This window comes from Phyllobates terribilis, unplaced genomic scaffold (assembly GCF_046119375.1).
Source record: "Phyllobates terribilis strain yellow unplaced genomic scaffold, ASM4611937v1 Scaffold_5__5_contigs__length_657084704, whole genome shotgun sequence".
In the NCBI taxonomy this organism is placed as follows: domain Eukaryota; kingdom Metazoa; phylum Chordata; class Amphibia; order Anura; family Dendrobatidae; genus Phyllobates; species Phyllobates terribilis.
In genome coordinates this window covers 90,652,621-90,668,475 of record NW_027362765.1, presented here as the reverse complement: position 1 = coordinate 90,668,475, position 15,855 = coordinate 90,652,621, and positions in this window count along the sequence as shown.

Below are 15,855 nucleotides of genomic sequence, written 5' to 3'. Positions count from 1 at the left end.
AATATACACAGTGATGTCACAGTACGGAGATAATAAACACAGTGATGTCGCAGTACAGAGATAATACACACAGTGGTGTCAAAGTACAGGGATAATACACAAAGTAATGTCACAGTACAGGAATAATAAACACAGTGATGTCACAGTACAGGGATAAAAAACACAGTGATGTCACAGTACAGGAATAATAATCTCACTGATGTCACAGTAAATGGATAATAAACACAGTGATGTCACAGTACAGGGATAATAAACACAGTGATGTCACAGTACGAGAATAATAAACTAAGGTAATGTCACAGTAAGAGAATAATATACACAGTGATGTCACAGTACAGGGAAAATACACACAGTGATGTCACAGTACAGTGATAGTAAGCGCAGTGATGTCACAGTACAGGGATAATAAACACAGTGATGTAACAGTACAGGGATAATAAACACAGTGATGTCACAGCACAGGGATAATACACACAGTGATGTCACAGTACATGGATAATAATCCCAGTGATATCACAGTACAGGAATAATAAACACAGTGATTTCATAGTACAAGGATAATAAACACAATGATTTTACAGTACAGGTATAATATACACAGTCATGTCACATTACAAGTATAAGAAACACAATGATGTCACAGTACAGAGATAATAAACCCAGTGATGTCACAGTACAGGTATAATAAACACAGTAATGTCACAGTACAGGGATATTAAACACAGTGATGTCACAGTACAAGGATAATATGCAAAGTGATGTCACAGTACAGGGATAATAAACACAGTGATGTCTCAGTACAGAGATAATAAACACAGTGATGTCACAGTACAGGGATAATAAACACAGTGATGTCACAGTACAGAGATAATAAACACAGTGATGTCACAGTAAAGGGATAAAAAACACAGTGATGTCACAGCATAGTGATAATACACACAGTGATGTCACAGTACAGGGATAATATTCCCAGTAATATCACAGTACAGGGATAATAAACCGAATGATGTCACAGTACATGTATAAGAAACACAATGATGTCACAGTACAGGGATAATAAACCGAGTGATGTCACAGTACTGGGATAATAAACAAGGTGATGTCACAGTACAGGGATAATAAAAACAGTGATATCACAGTATAGGAATAATAAACACAGTGGTGTCACACTACATGTATAATAAACATAGTGATATCATAGTACAGGGATAATAAACAGAGATGTCACAGGACAGGGATAATAAACAGTCATGTCACAGTACAGTGATAATAAACCCAGTGATGTCACAGTACAGGGATAATAAACGCAGTGATGTCACAGTACAGTGATAATTAACACAGTGATGTCACAGTACAGTGATAATAAGCACAGTGATGTCACAGTACAGGGACAATAAAAACAGTGATGTCACAGTAAATGGAGAATAAACACAGTGATGTCACAGTACAGGGATAATACACACAGTGATGTCACAGTACAGAGATAATAAACACAGTGATATCACAGTACAGGGATAATAAATACAGTCATGTCACAGAACAGGCATAATACAGACAGTGATGTCACTGTAAACTGATAATAATCCCAGTGATGTTACAGTACAGAGATAATAAACACAGTGATGTCACAGTACAGAGATAATAAAAAAAGTGATGTCACAGTATAGGGATAATAAACACAATGATGTCACAGTACAGAGATAATAAACACAGTGATGTCACAGTACAGGGATAATAAACACAGTCATGTCACAGTACTGGGATAATACACATAGTGATGTCACAGTACAGGGATAATAATCCCAGTGATGTCGCAGTACAGAGATAAAAAACACAGTGATATCCCAGTACAGGTATAATAAAAACAGTAATATCACAGTACAGGGATAATAAACAGTGATATCACACTAAAAGGGATAATATACACAGTGATGTCACAGTACAGGGATAATAAACAAGTGATGTCACAGTACAGGGATAATACAAGCAGTGATGTCACAGCACAGTGATAATACACCCAGTGAGGTCACAATACAGGGATAATAAACACAGTGATGTCACAGTAAAGGGATAATAAAAACAGTGATGTCACAGCACAGGGATAATACACACAGTGATGTCACAGCACCGGCATAATAAACACAGTGATTTCACAGTATATGTATAAGAAACACAATGATGTCACATTACAGGGATAATAAACACAGTGATGTCACATTAATGAGATAATAAACACAGTGATGTCACAGTACAGGGATAACAAACACAGTGATATCACAGTATAGGGATAATAAACACAGTGATGTCACACTACATGTATAATAAACACAGTGATGTCACAGTATAGGGATAATAAACAATGATGTCACAGTACAGGGATAATAAACAGTGATGTCACAATACAGTGATAATAAGCACAGTGATGTCACAGTACAGGATAATAAACGCAGTGAGGTCACAGTACAGGGATAATACACAAAGTGATGTCACAGTACAGTGATAATAAGCGCAGTGATGTCACAATACAGGGATAATGAAAGCAGTGATGTCACAGTACAGGGATAAAAAACCCAGTGATGTCACAGTACAGGGATAATAAACTGAGTGATGTCACAGTACAGGGATAATAAACAAAGTGATGTCACAGTACAGGGATAATAAAAGCAGTGATATCACAGTATAGGAATAATAAACACAGTGATGTCACACTACATGTATAATAAACATAGTGATATCATAGTACAGGGATAATAAACAGAGATGTCACAGGACAGGGATAATAAACAGTGAAGTCACAGTACAGTGTTAATAAACCCAGTGATGTCACAGTACAGGGATAATAAACGCAGTGATGTCACAGTACAGTGATATTTAACACAGTGTTGTCACAGTATAGTGATAATAAACACAGTGATGTCACAGTACAGTGATAATAAGCACAGTGATGTCACAGTACAGGGACAATAAAAACAGTGATGTCACAGTAAATGGAGAATAAACACAGTGATGTCACAGTACAGGGATAATACACACAGTGATGTCACAGTACAGGGATAATAAACACAGTGATGTCACAGTACAGGGATAATAAATACAGTCATGTCACAGTACAGTCATAATACAGACAGTGATGTCACAGTAAACTGATAATAATCCCAGTGATGTTACAGTATAGAGATAATAAACACAGTGATGTCACAGTACAGAGATAATAAACACAGTGCTGTCACAGTATAGAGATAATAAACACAGTCATGTCATTGTACAGGGATAATAAACCCAGTGATGTCACAGTACAGGGATAATACACACAGTGATGTCACAGTACAGGGATTATAATCCCAGTGATGTCACTGTTCAGAGATCATAAACACAGTGATGTCACGGTACAGAGATAATAAACACAGTGATGTCACAGTACAGGTATAATAAAAACAGTGATAACACAGTACAGGGATAATAAACTGTGATATCACACTAAAAGGGATAATATACACAGTGATGTCACAGTACAGGGATAATAAACAAGTGATGTCACAGTACAGGGATAATACAAACAGTGATGTCACCGCTCAGTGATAATACACCCAGTGATGTCAGAGTACGGGGTAATAAACACAGTGATGTCACAGTAAAGGGATAATAAACACAGTGAAGTGACAGCACAGGGATAATACACACAGTGATGTCACAGCACAGGCATCATAAACACAGTAATGTCACAGTACAGGGGTAATAAACAATGATGTCACAGTACATATATAAGAAACACAATGATGTCACAGTACAGGGATAATAAACCCAGTGATCTCACATTACTGGGATAATAAACACAGTGATGTCACAGTACAGGGATAACAAACACAGTGATATCACAGTATAGGGATATTAAACACAGTGATGTCACACTGCATGTATAATAAACACAGTGATGTCACAGTATAGGGATAATAAACAGTGATGTCACAGTACATGGATAATAAACGGTGATGTCACAATGCAGTGATAAAAAGCACAGTGATGTCACAGTACAGGGATAATAAACACAGTGATGTCACATTACAGGGATAATAAACACAGTGATGTCATAGTAAATGGACAATAAACACAGTGATGTCACAGTACAGGGATAATACACACAGTGATGTCACAGTACAGTGATAATAAGCTCAGTGATGTCACAGTACAGGGATAATAAACGCAGTGATGTCACAGTACAGGGATAATAAACAGTGATATCACATTATAGGGATAATATACACAGTGATGTCACAGTACAGGGATAATAAACAATGATGTCACAGTACAGGGATAATACACACAGTGATATCACAATACAGGGATAATACACGCACTGATGTCACAGTACCGGGATAATACACACAGTGATATCACAGTACAGGGAGAATAAACACAGTGATGTCACAGTACAGGGATAATAAACACAGTCATGTCACAGTACAGAGAAAATAAACACAGTTATGTCACAGTACAGGTATAATAAACACAGTGAAGTCACAGTACAGGTATAATAAACAGTGATATCACAGTACAGGGATAATAAATAGTGATATCAGATTATAGGGATAATATACACAGTGATGTCACAGTACAAGGATAATAAACACAGTGATGTCACAGTACAGGAATAATACACACAGTGATGTCACAGCTAGAGATGAGCGGTGTTCGAATCGAACTGTTCGCCAATCTCAAATTCGAGCTGTTTTGGGCGGTGTTCGAGCTGTTTGACGAACCCGAACGATTTGAAAAAAATCCGGCTGTTCGAGGTTATGTTCGATAACTGTAATTGCACCAAAATCGTAACTGGATTTTTTCACAGTAATGCTGATAATCAATGTTAATACACAGTTTGAGTGTACAGCGGGGCGGGGGGAGGGGCAGGGGATGGATCTCTGCAGAAATAATGAAGGACTCCATTTTTTTTTCTCTTTCCCGCATTTACAGTGGGGAGGTGCAGTCTGTCAGCCTATCAGCAGCGCACACACGGAGCGAAGTGCTTTTTTTCACACAAGCAAGGGCATGTGTCATTGGCTGTGTATGTCACATGTCTTTGCCCTATAAGACCCAGCCATTTTCCCCGTCGCCACCATTTTCTCACTGCTGCAGCTGAGTGTTAGACGGCACCGCTGCTCCTGTGTGCGCGCTATACAGTATAACTGTGTGAATTGCAAGCGAATTTTATCTGAAATAGACAGATAGCTTGGGAGTAGTGACTAGTTCTAATTGCAGCCCTTTTGAGGGCTAGGTTACAGCATTTCCTATGACTTTTAGCAGGCAGGTCTGTGCTCTTAAATAGACAGATAGGTTGGGAGTAGTGACTAGTTGTAATTGCAGCCCTTTTAAGGGCTAGGTTACATCAGTTCCTATCACTTTTTGCCAGGCAGGTCTGTTTTAGTGCTGTGCAAGTGTTTTTCACAGCATTTGGCTAAATCTAGCTAAGCAAATCCTTTTGGGGCTCTTGCAGTGTGTGTTAATCAGTGGAGTAGCCTATCTGTGTTGCAAGCTACACCACCTGTGTATGTAATACAAATTTTTTACTGCACCTAGCCAAGTAAAACCTTTTGGGCATATTAGCAGTGTGTGTTAGTCAGTGGAGTAGCCTATCTGTGTTGCAAGCTACACCACCTGTGTATGTAATGCAATTTTTTTACTGCACCTAGCCAAGTAAAACCTTTTGGGCATATTAGCAGTGTGTGGTACTCATTCTATTAGGCCATCTATACTAAGCTCCACCAGCTTTCAAATTACTAATAATTTTTAGCTGCATCTTGCCCGGAAAATAATTTTGGGCATATTAGCAGTGTGTGGTACTCATTCTATTAGACCATCTATACTAAGCTCCACCAGCTTTCAAATTACTAATCATTTTTAGCTGCTTCTTGCCTGTAAAATAATTTTGGGTATAGTAGCAGTGTGTGGTACTCATTCTATTAGGCCATCTATACTAAGCTCCACCAGCTTTCAAATTACTAATAATTTTTAGCTGCATCTTGCCTGGAAAATAATTTTGGGCATAGTAGCAGTGTGTGGTAGTCATTCTATTAGGCTATCTATACTAAGCTCCACCAGCTTTCAAATTACTAATAATTTTTAGCTGCATCTTGCCTGGAAAATAATTTTGGGCCTGTAGCAGTGTGTGGTACTCATTCTATTAGGCCATCTATACTAAGCTCCACCAGCTTTCAAATTACTAATAATTTTTAGCTGCATCTTGCCTGGAAAATAATTTTGGGCCTGTAGCTGTGTGTGGTACTCATTCTATTAGGCCATCTATACTAAGCTCCACCAGCTTTCAAATTACTAATAATTTTTAGCTGCACATGTTAAACTGAATTCGGAGTCAGGTGGTGGGACAAGAGGAGGTGGAGGAAGTAGAGGGGGAGGAGTTGTATGCGGAAGGGCTAATATCTGCAAGGTCCAGATGGTCTGCAGCACCAAGGCAGCAGGCATGTGAGGGTGGGAGAGAGGGATTAACCAGGGCGCATGGTAGCAGTCAAACTAGTGAGGAAGGTGCAGGAGCCCAGGAAGCAGTGGAGGACGAACTGGCGATGGGCATGGAAGACTCATCAGATGAGGGAGACCTTGATCACATTTCTGTTGTGCGAGGTTGGGGGAAGAGGGCAGAGGAAGGAAGCATGATTCTTACCTCGCCACCAACACAACAGGGACTTGGTGCTCCTGGATGCGGAAGACACATGAGTGCCTTCTTGCTGCACTACCTGCAACATGACCCTCGAATTCTCAGAATTCGAAATAATCCTGACTACTGGGTTGCCACACTCTTAGATCCGCGGTACAAAAGTAAATTTCCCGAAATAATTCCTGCCATAGAAAGGGATTCACGCATGCAGGAGTATCAGCAGAGACTGTTGCAGAATCTTACATGTGCTTTTCCACAAAACACCAGTGGTGCACGTAGTGAATCTCACAGTTCTAACTTGCCAACCGTGGGAATGTGGAGTCTTCAGCACTCAAACCGTAACAGAAACACAGTATCTGCTGGTAACAGCAATTTTGCGGAATCCTTTCACCACTTTTTTAGCCCTTGCTTTGCAAGGCCACAGGAGACAAGAAGTCTGACACATAGTCAACGCCTAGAGACGATGGTACAGGAGTATCTCCAAGTGAACATCGAAGCCATGACTGTGTCACTGGACCCTTGCTCTTTTTGGGCTTCCAATCTGGATAAATGGCCGGAGCTCGCCACTCACGCCTTGGAGATCTTATCATACCCCGCAGCCAGCGTTCTCTCTGAGCGTGTGTTCAGCGCTGCTGGTGGTGTGCTGACAGATAAGCGCACGTGGTTGTCCACTGACAATGTAGACAGACTCACGTTCATAAAGATGAACAAATCATGCATCTGCAAGGACTTTTCTTCCCTTGTGTCATCCTGGGGAGAGTAAAAGCTTGAGGATTTGTTAAAATCACCTCACCAACCGTTTTAAGCTTTCAAATTACTAATAATTTTTAGCTACATCTAGCCCGGAAAATAATTTTGGGCCTGTAGCAGTGTGTGGTACTCATTCTATTAGGCCATCTATACTAAGCTCCACCAGCTTTCAAATTACTAATAATTTTTAGCTGCATCTTGCCCGGAAAATAATTTTGGGCCTGTAGCAGTGTGTTTTACTCATTCTATTAGGCCATCTATACTAAGCTCCACCACCTTTCAAATTAGTAATAATTTTTAGCTGCATCTTGCCTGGAAAATAATTTTGGGCCAGTAGCAGTGTGTGGTACTCATTCTATTAGGCCATCTATACTAAGATCCACCAGCTTTCAAATTAATAATAATTTTTGTTCTCTCTGAACGTGTGTTCAGCGCTGCTGGTGGTGTCCTGACAGATAAGCGCATGCGGCTGTCCACTGACAATGTAGACAGACTCACGTTCATAAAGATGAACAAATCATGGATCCGCAAGGACTTTTCTACCCCTGTGTCATCCTGGGGAGAGTAAAAGCTTGAGGATTTGTTAAAACCACCTCACCAACCGTTTTAAGCAACTCTGGGGCAATTGATGCCACTTAAGTGGTGTCTGTGCCCCAAATTTTTGGAAAAATTGGAGACTCTTTTTGGAGTCCCCTTGCTGTGTTTTACGTGACGTTGGCATTGTCAATTGCAGGTGGGCTGGGTCCCCCCCCCCTGTTAACCGTAAGAAACTACATATACCATGACTTGGGGTAACACAGATGGTTGAGTCTGAAGAGCTGTTTACTCAGAGGTCTGCTCCAAAGCTTCAGTGTCTGCTAGTCAGCGTAGTAACCCAGATGAGAAGCAAGCTGCACCGCCTGTGTATCTAATAATGATTTTTAACTGCATCTAGCCTAGGCAGACTGTGGTGACCCCCAACCAAACCCAGACGCTCAGCCCCCTACCGCCCCCCTTTCATTGACAATACAATCATGTAACTCTTACAACTGGATGGGTGAGGATCGGTCACAGCTTTATTAACTGTTTATACTCATTACATTAGAAAGGCATTTTATTTCTAAAATAATTCAGCTTGTTGCAGCATGCCCTGTGTCTCCAGTCTCCACAACGGCAAGTTGGCCAACAAGTGTAACTCTCCAACATGTCCTTTCTATTTCCAGGCCACGGAGGATCCTGCGTACTCATATGCAGGACTCTGACCCCCATCCATCACTCTTAACGCTTGTTCCACTCCGTCCTGAAGTCCTGACAGGAATATGTCCAGTCCAATATCCATTAAGTGAACACAGTCGGGCCCTATGAGGCCTGCTTTATCTCTTTCCAGTAGTCCGCCTCTGTCTTTTATAAATTTTGCCATCCGAATATTTATTAGCCGCCTTGTCCATTCGATGGCTGTGATGTCTCGGGCACCTTGCCATACCGCGCTCGGCACAATCTCTGACTATTTTTGTGAAAAATTCTCTGAAGCGCTCAGTGTCTAGTTTCATTATTGCCATTAGTTATGCGCTCTTGTGATAACCTTGGTCATTTCCCCCGGCCTGTATAACTAAGATGACCTCTTGCCTCTCTCCCTACCTTGATTACCTCCATTAGTATCTGTGGCCATTGCAGGCCCCTAATACCTCTCCAGTTCAAATATGTGTTATGAAACTCAAATTTCCTCCCGCCTGGGCAGACTTTCGCCCTTTTTTCTGCACAATATATATACGAGTGGCCTATCACCCACACTGTTGGCTTAGCGTCACTTGTAAATGAAACAAACCACGTTAGGATAACAAGTCCGGTCTTATGTATCTTGCCAAACACGTGGATCGCCATCTCCCTATCCTCTGAACTTCCGTTTGTGACAGTCCTGCTCTTGCTGCTACCGTGGCCGCGCCTATGTGGAATGAGTGTGTCCCATAATCTTTGGGGTGGTTCCCTACCGATGTTATGCATTTATTAAATATAGCTTGGAAATGGTATCTTGATAATGGCGTTCCATCAATGTGTGATAGGAAGAAATTACTTTGTGATCTGATGGTTATATATGTTTTTACTATTGTTACCCGACTCAGCATACCATTTGTGGGTTGTAGAACTACCCAAGTGCCTCTGCCCGCTGGAACCGTTTTCGATTTGCGTATGCGTAGACGTATTGCATTATTGGCTATGACTACGTCCTGGTGTAATAAGCCTCCACTGGTGTTAATTTTGGATTGAGGGACTAATTCGGTTATGCATAGCGCCCCGAAGAAGGCAATCGCAAATGCAGTAGACAGTAGTGTTGCTTCGAATTGTGAGTATCATGTTAATGGTGTTAGGGATATGATGTGAGAAATCAGTTTTAGTGACACGGGACGGGACGTCTACACTCCTGACTTGGCTGACCCCTTTTCCACCCTTTTATGGATTGTCTGATGATGAATCTCTTTGTCACATGTCCCCAATTCAGTAGTTGGAAGTGAAATGCTACTCCGGTCAGCCACCGCTGCGCTGATGCCCCTGATATGCCCCTCACCATTAGCTGGTGGAGAAATTCTATGGTGACTTGTAATCTGGCTTGTTCACATTGGTCAACCCGTCTGCCTGCTACTAGTCGTGTCCACTGTTCCCATGCCTTACCGTATGCTTGCCACATCGACGGGGCAACTGACGCTCTGATTAATGGCATCAACTATTCTCCACTAGATCCCATAGGGAGGCTGGGCAACTGTTGCCCGATGGGTGGGCGTTGGGGAGGAGCTCTGTGAAAATCTGCCAATTGAATTGTGATAAAGCGTTACCAGCAGCGTTAGACCCCTCAGCATCGTGGCTAGCACGGACCCATACATTGTGTTTTAGCCACAGGAATGCTAGCCGGCGTAGCAGGCCTAGCACTGGGAGAGACGATGATGCCATATTATTAATGAAGTGCACTAGGCTGGTGTTTTATGTTATGAAGAGTATATTTTTGTTAGCCAGGCGGCCGCCCCATATTTCTATTGCTACCACTATTGGAAACAGTTCCAGGACTGTCTGTTTTTTTGTCAGCACTTGTTCTGCCCAATACGGAGGCCATAAGCTTCGGCACCATTGGTTATTTAGCATCGCTGCATATCCGCCTGATTCTGCCGCCCCGGTGAATAATCTTAGTTGAATGTTGGACTGTTCTGCTGACATAAATAACGTGCAACCGTTGAATGATTATAAGAAGGTTTTCCACACCTCTAAGTCCGCCCGTATCTGCCTGCTGATTCTGATTGTATGACTCGGTTTAGATGCCCCTTTTGTTGCGGGCGATAAATGAAGAGAAAAAACCCTTCCGACTGGCATCACCCGGCTCGCAAACACGATGAGACCTAGTAATACTTACATCTGCTGTAGTGTTACTTTCCATACTGTGCAAAAAACCTAGATCAGGTGTAATGTTTTGGTATTTTTTCCCTTGGGAGGCGGAACAACCTAGCTGTGGTGTCGATTTCGATGCCTAAGAATGATTTTTTTTAGTTGTGGGGCCTATGTTTTTGGTTGGGCATAATGGGACTCCAAACCAACGGGAGATGTTTGCGAATTCGTTGAGTAAGGGGCAGCGAAAGTGGATGACCAATCGCCACATGGGAGAAAAAGAAAGGAAAAAAATCAGCTCACCCACCTAGAAGATCAACAGCACGGAGCCAGGAGTGCTACCAGACGAACATGAGGAACCAGGAAGATCCAGCTGAACAAATCTTCTAAAATCCACTTTTTATTGGGTCATACAAAAAATATTTTAAAAGTCCACCTTGGAAAAGAACAGCAAACGCGTTTCGAACTAAAGATTCTTAATCATTGCATAGCAAAAAAACAGCAAGGAAGAGGTATTTATATGTCATGTCCTGCTATGCACCTGTTCAAGGCTGAGTTAATCAGAAATTTAAACACACATACCATGTTAAAATCGTATAGCATAGAAACAATGCATATAAATGTAAATAATCCAAAAGAAAAGGGAAAGGTTGAAAAAAGGAACATATATATAATAATAATCTATAAATGATCACTCATAATGATACATCAAATCATGTCTGATGTTTAAACCCGCTGGTACACGTGTATTTAAAGTATAAATCCACCAACTTTCTATATTAAGGAGCTTTCTCCTATAATCATCCACCAAATCTCCACCAATCGCCATGGCCCACGGAGGGGCCACCACAGTCAGTGAATCCTTCCTTATTTAGTATAGAGTCTACCAATACTTTTGGCATATTAGCCAAGCTGCAAAGCAAGCTGTACCACCTGTGTATCTAATAATAATTTTTAACTGCATCTAGCCTAGGCAGACTGTGGGGACCCCCAACCAAACCCAGACGCTTTGCATCTAACCCAGCCAATCATTTGATAGTATTGCTAGTAGCAGAGTCTCATGGGCTCTAAACCTTGCATAGCCTGTGCATTTTTTCAGATCGATAAGGATGAGCCAACTCGTGTTATCTGTAACATTTGTCACCAAAAACTAAGTAGAGGCCAAAAAATCCATAGTTTGAGTACTTCATGCATGAACCGTCACATGGATATGAAGCATAAGTTGCAGTGCAAAGCTCACTGTGCTACAATGCAGCCTAGCAGGCCGGGACAACCACCATCTGCCCCACCTGTGTCATTCTGGGGAGACTAAAAGCTTGAGGATTTTGTAAAATCACCTCACCAACCATTTTAAGCAACTCTGGGACAATTGATGCCACTTAAGTGGTGTCTGTGACACAATTTTGGGAAAAAATGGAGAATTTTTTTGGAGTCCCCTTACTGTGTTTTACATGACGTTGCCATCGTCAATTCCAGGTGGGTCGGGTCTCCCCCCCCCCTTTTAACCGTAAGAAACTACATACACTATGGCTTGGGGTAACACAGATGGTTGAGTCTGAAGAGCTGTTTACTCATACTATAGCCTGGGAATCAGAGGTCTGCTCTAAAGCTTCAGTGTCTGCTAGTCAGCGGAGTAGCCACCACCTGTAGATCTAATTACAATTTTTTTTTTCAAATTCAATTTTTTTTATTTTTGTGTTGAAAAAGTACAAGAAAATACAATATACATAGTGAAAGGGGTAGTATAACTATAAATCTATGCATAACGACAGTACATTGGGGGGTACAGGGAGGGTTTTCCATCAATATCCAGATCAGGCATGTATTTTTCCATATGAAAGATAGAGAGAGAGGGAGCGGACCACGGCAGACCACCAATCAATAGAGTGCGATTATGATCATTGTTGTGCCGACATCACGGATAGCTTTAGTTGGGGGCTAGATGGTAGGTGTCAGAGTTTTGCAAATCAATCCAATCCCTCCAAATCACACAGTATCTATCAACATCAGCCGGTGAGATGGCAATTAGATGCTCCATCCTATTAAGGAGGAAGATCTCTGCAAACCATTCCTCAACAGTGGGTGGGTCTCTGCTTTTCCAGTGTCGAGGAATGACATTCTTAGCCGCCTGTATTAGGTAGCCTATTGATGACCTTTTATAACTACGTTTACTTATTGGTAACATTGATAAAAGGAGGGCTTCTGGCGTATTAGGGATAGTCAAAACAGTTATTTTCTCAATCATGGGAACCACCTTTGCCCAAAATACATTTATTTTAGGGCATGCCCACCATATGTGTGACATTGTCCCTTCCCCCTCCCAACATCTCCAACATCTATCTGAGACCACTGGATACCATCTATGAAGGACTGCTGGTACCCGGTACCATCTAGAGATAATTTTGAAGGAGGTTTCCTGAGCTTTGGACCCTATTGAGGTTTTATGTGTTAGGAAGAAACATTTATCCCATTGTGAGTCAGAGAAGGACTTCCCCAGCTCCCTTTCCCATGCACCGCAGAATCCTGGCCTATTGTCAGTTACCTGGGCAATGAGGAGATTATACAGTAGGGAGATGGAGTGTGTAGGGGGTGACAATGATAGGCTCAATTTTTCAAAGTTTGTGAGATCTCTATGAAGATGTGTGCGCTTCTTCACAGTTGAATAGAAGTGTTGTAACTGGCTATATTCAAAATTAGCCTTCGGGGAAGTGGCTCTTCCCTGTAACAAGTCATTGAGGGGGAGCAACAAAGTATTGGAGATGACATGAGAAAATAATATCGGATGGGATTTATTTGAACCGAGAAATCTATTTGCAGATAGTCCTGGTGGGAAATCTGGATTATCTGAAATCGGGAGAAAGGGGCCCTGGGGGTTGATTGAGGATAAGCTTTTTTTTGGGGATCTCAAAGCCAAAGCAGTGGCATAAGTACTATATGGCATGAGGCCAAGAGAGGGGACAATTAAGTGGGCGCACCATGGGAGAGTGGTAAGAGCTTTAGGACAAATGGATTGAGCTATTTTGGCCCACAATTTCCCCTCCGAATGATGGAAGAAGTCCAGGATTCTAGCGTGTACTGCTGCCATGTAATACCTTCTACAATCTGGAAGGCTAAGGCCCCCCTTTTGTTTGTGTCTGATCAGAACATCCCCCCGAATGCGTGGACGCCCACTTGCCCAGATAAATCTGCAAAAGCTACTGCGTAGTCTTTTCCAAAAATTTGAGGGAATTACCACGGGAATGGTTTGGAAGAGGTATAAGAGTTTAGGTAGAACGTTCATTTTTTGTATATTTATTCTGCCGAACCAGGAAAAATTCTTCACTGTCCAAGAAGTAAGATCTCTATGGAGTTGTTCAATAAAGGGTCCAAAATTAAGATAAAATAGACGGGAGAGGTCTCTGTGAATACGAATTCCTAAGTATTTGATACCCTGTGAGGGCCAGGCAAAGGGAAAGTTGGACTGGATAGAATCCTGTATGGATTTGGGGAGGGAGACATCGAGGGCCTCAGACTTCGCTGCATTGATTTTAAAATTTGACCATGTACCAAAGTGATCTATTTCAGCCATAACAGCAGTGATGGATATATGTGGCTAAGTGATATATACTAGGACATCATCAGCAAATGCAGAGCGCTTGTACTCTGTGCCTCCCACCTCAATCCCCCTAATATTGGGGTTATCATGAATTGATTAGAGCAGGTGCTCCATCACTAGGATGTATAAGAGAGGGGACAGAGGACATCCCTGCCTTGTCCCATTGCTGATTATGAAAGGTGATGATAATGTTCCATTTATCTTCAGCCTAGCTGACGGATTGCGATACAGGGCCATGATTTTGGCTATAAAAGGGTCCCCTACCTCAAGCTTTTTAAGAGAATAATATATGGTGTGCCAGGGAGACTCTATGGAATGATTTCTCAGCATCCAACGAAAGTATCTAATTACAAATTTTTAACTGCATCTAGCCCAAGCAATACTTTGGGCCTAGTAGCAGTGTCTGCTAGTCAGTAGTGTTGAGCCACCCCCGTAGTCTTCGAGTTCGGTTCGGTTCGTCGAACACCCGTGTGTTCGCCAAACTGTTCGTCGAACTGTTCTTTGAACACCTTCGAACACCGTTAAAACCAATGGCAGGCAAACAAAAACACATAGAAACACATAGAAAACACCTTCAAAGGTGTCCAAAAGCTGACAAACTGCTCAGAAGACACAACTAACACATGGAAAAGTGACAAGTACATATAGTCATGCGAAAAGAAAAGAGGTGGAGGAGTAAAAGGAGGGGGAGACACAGATATAGGCATGTCATGCCCTTCTAAAATCCAAAAAGTGAGAAGCTGACACGTTCAGTCCGCTCCTGCCCGTGCCACCTCCGTGTCGCCGGGTTTGTGCCAGAGCCGCGGTGAACCCTGACGGCCAGCCCCCCTCTCCCAATACTGGTGCCTGTCCGCTGGTGGGTCGAGCGAGCCCCCCTGTGGTGGAGGCAGCTCTAAGCTTTTTAATTTAAATTGTCTCTCTAATTTGAATGAATACACTTTAAATCCATTTACAAGGATCTATTGGAGGGCAAGTCTCATGCCAGCAGCCGTGGTAATTCCAGCTCCAGTAGCGTCCACTAAAGCTGCTGCAGTTAAAAAGCTTTTATAAGGATCGAGCTCGGCTGTCCACCGCAAGGCATCCTACTGCCAGTCCCAGCCCCTATGCCTTGGGGTGCCTCCTGATGCTCTTCACTGAGTATCCCGTGGTCCCGAAGCATTTCCTTTGAAAAAATTAAGTGTCCAAACTACAGGTGGTGTAGCTTGTTTAACAGCCGGGATAATCCGCTGACTAGCAGACACTGCTACTAGGCACAAAGTATTTCCTGGGCTAGATGCAGTTAAAAATTTGTAATTAGATACTCTCGTTGGATGCTGAGAAAGCATTCCATAGAGTCTCCTGGCACGCCATATGTGATTCTCTTAAAAAGCTTGGGGTAGGGGTCTAGGGGACCCTTTTATAGCCAAAATCACGGCCCTGTATCACAATACGTCACCTAGGCTGAAGATAAATGGAACTGTAGCACCCTGAGGGCTCGGTTGCTACAGAGGTATTGCAC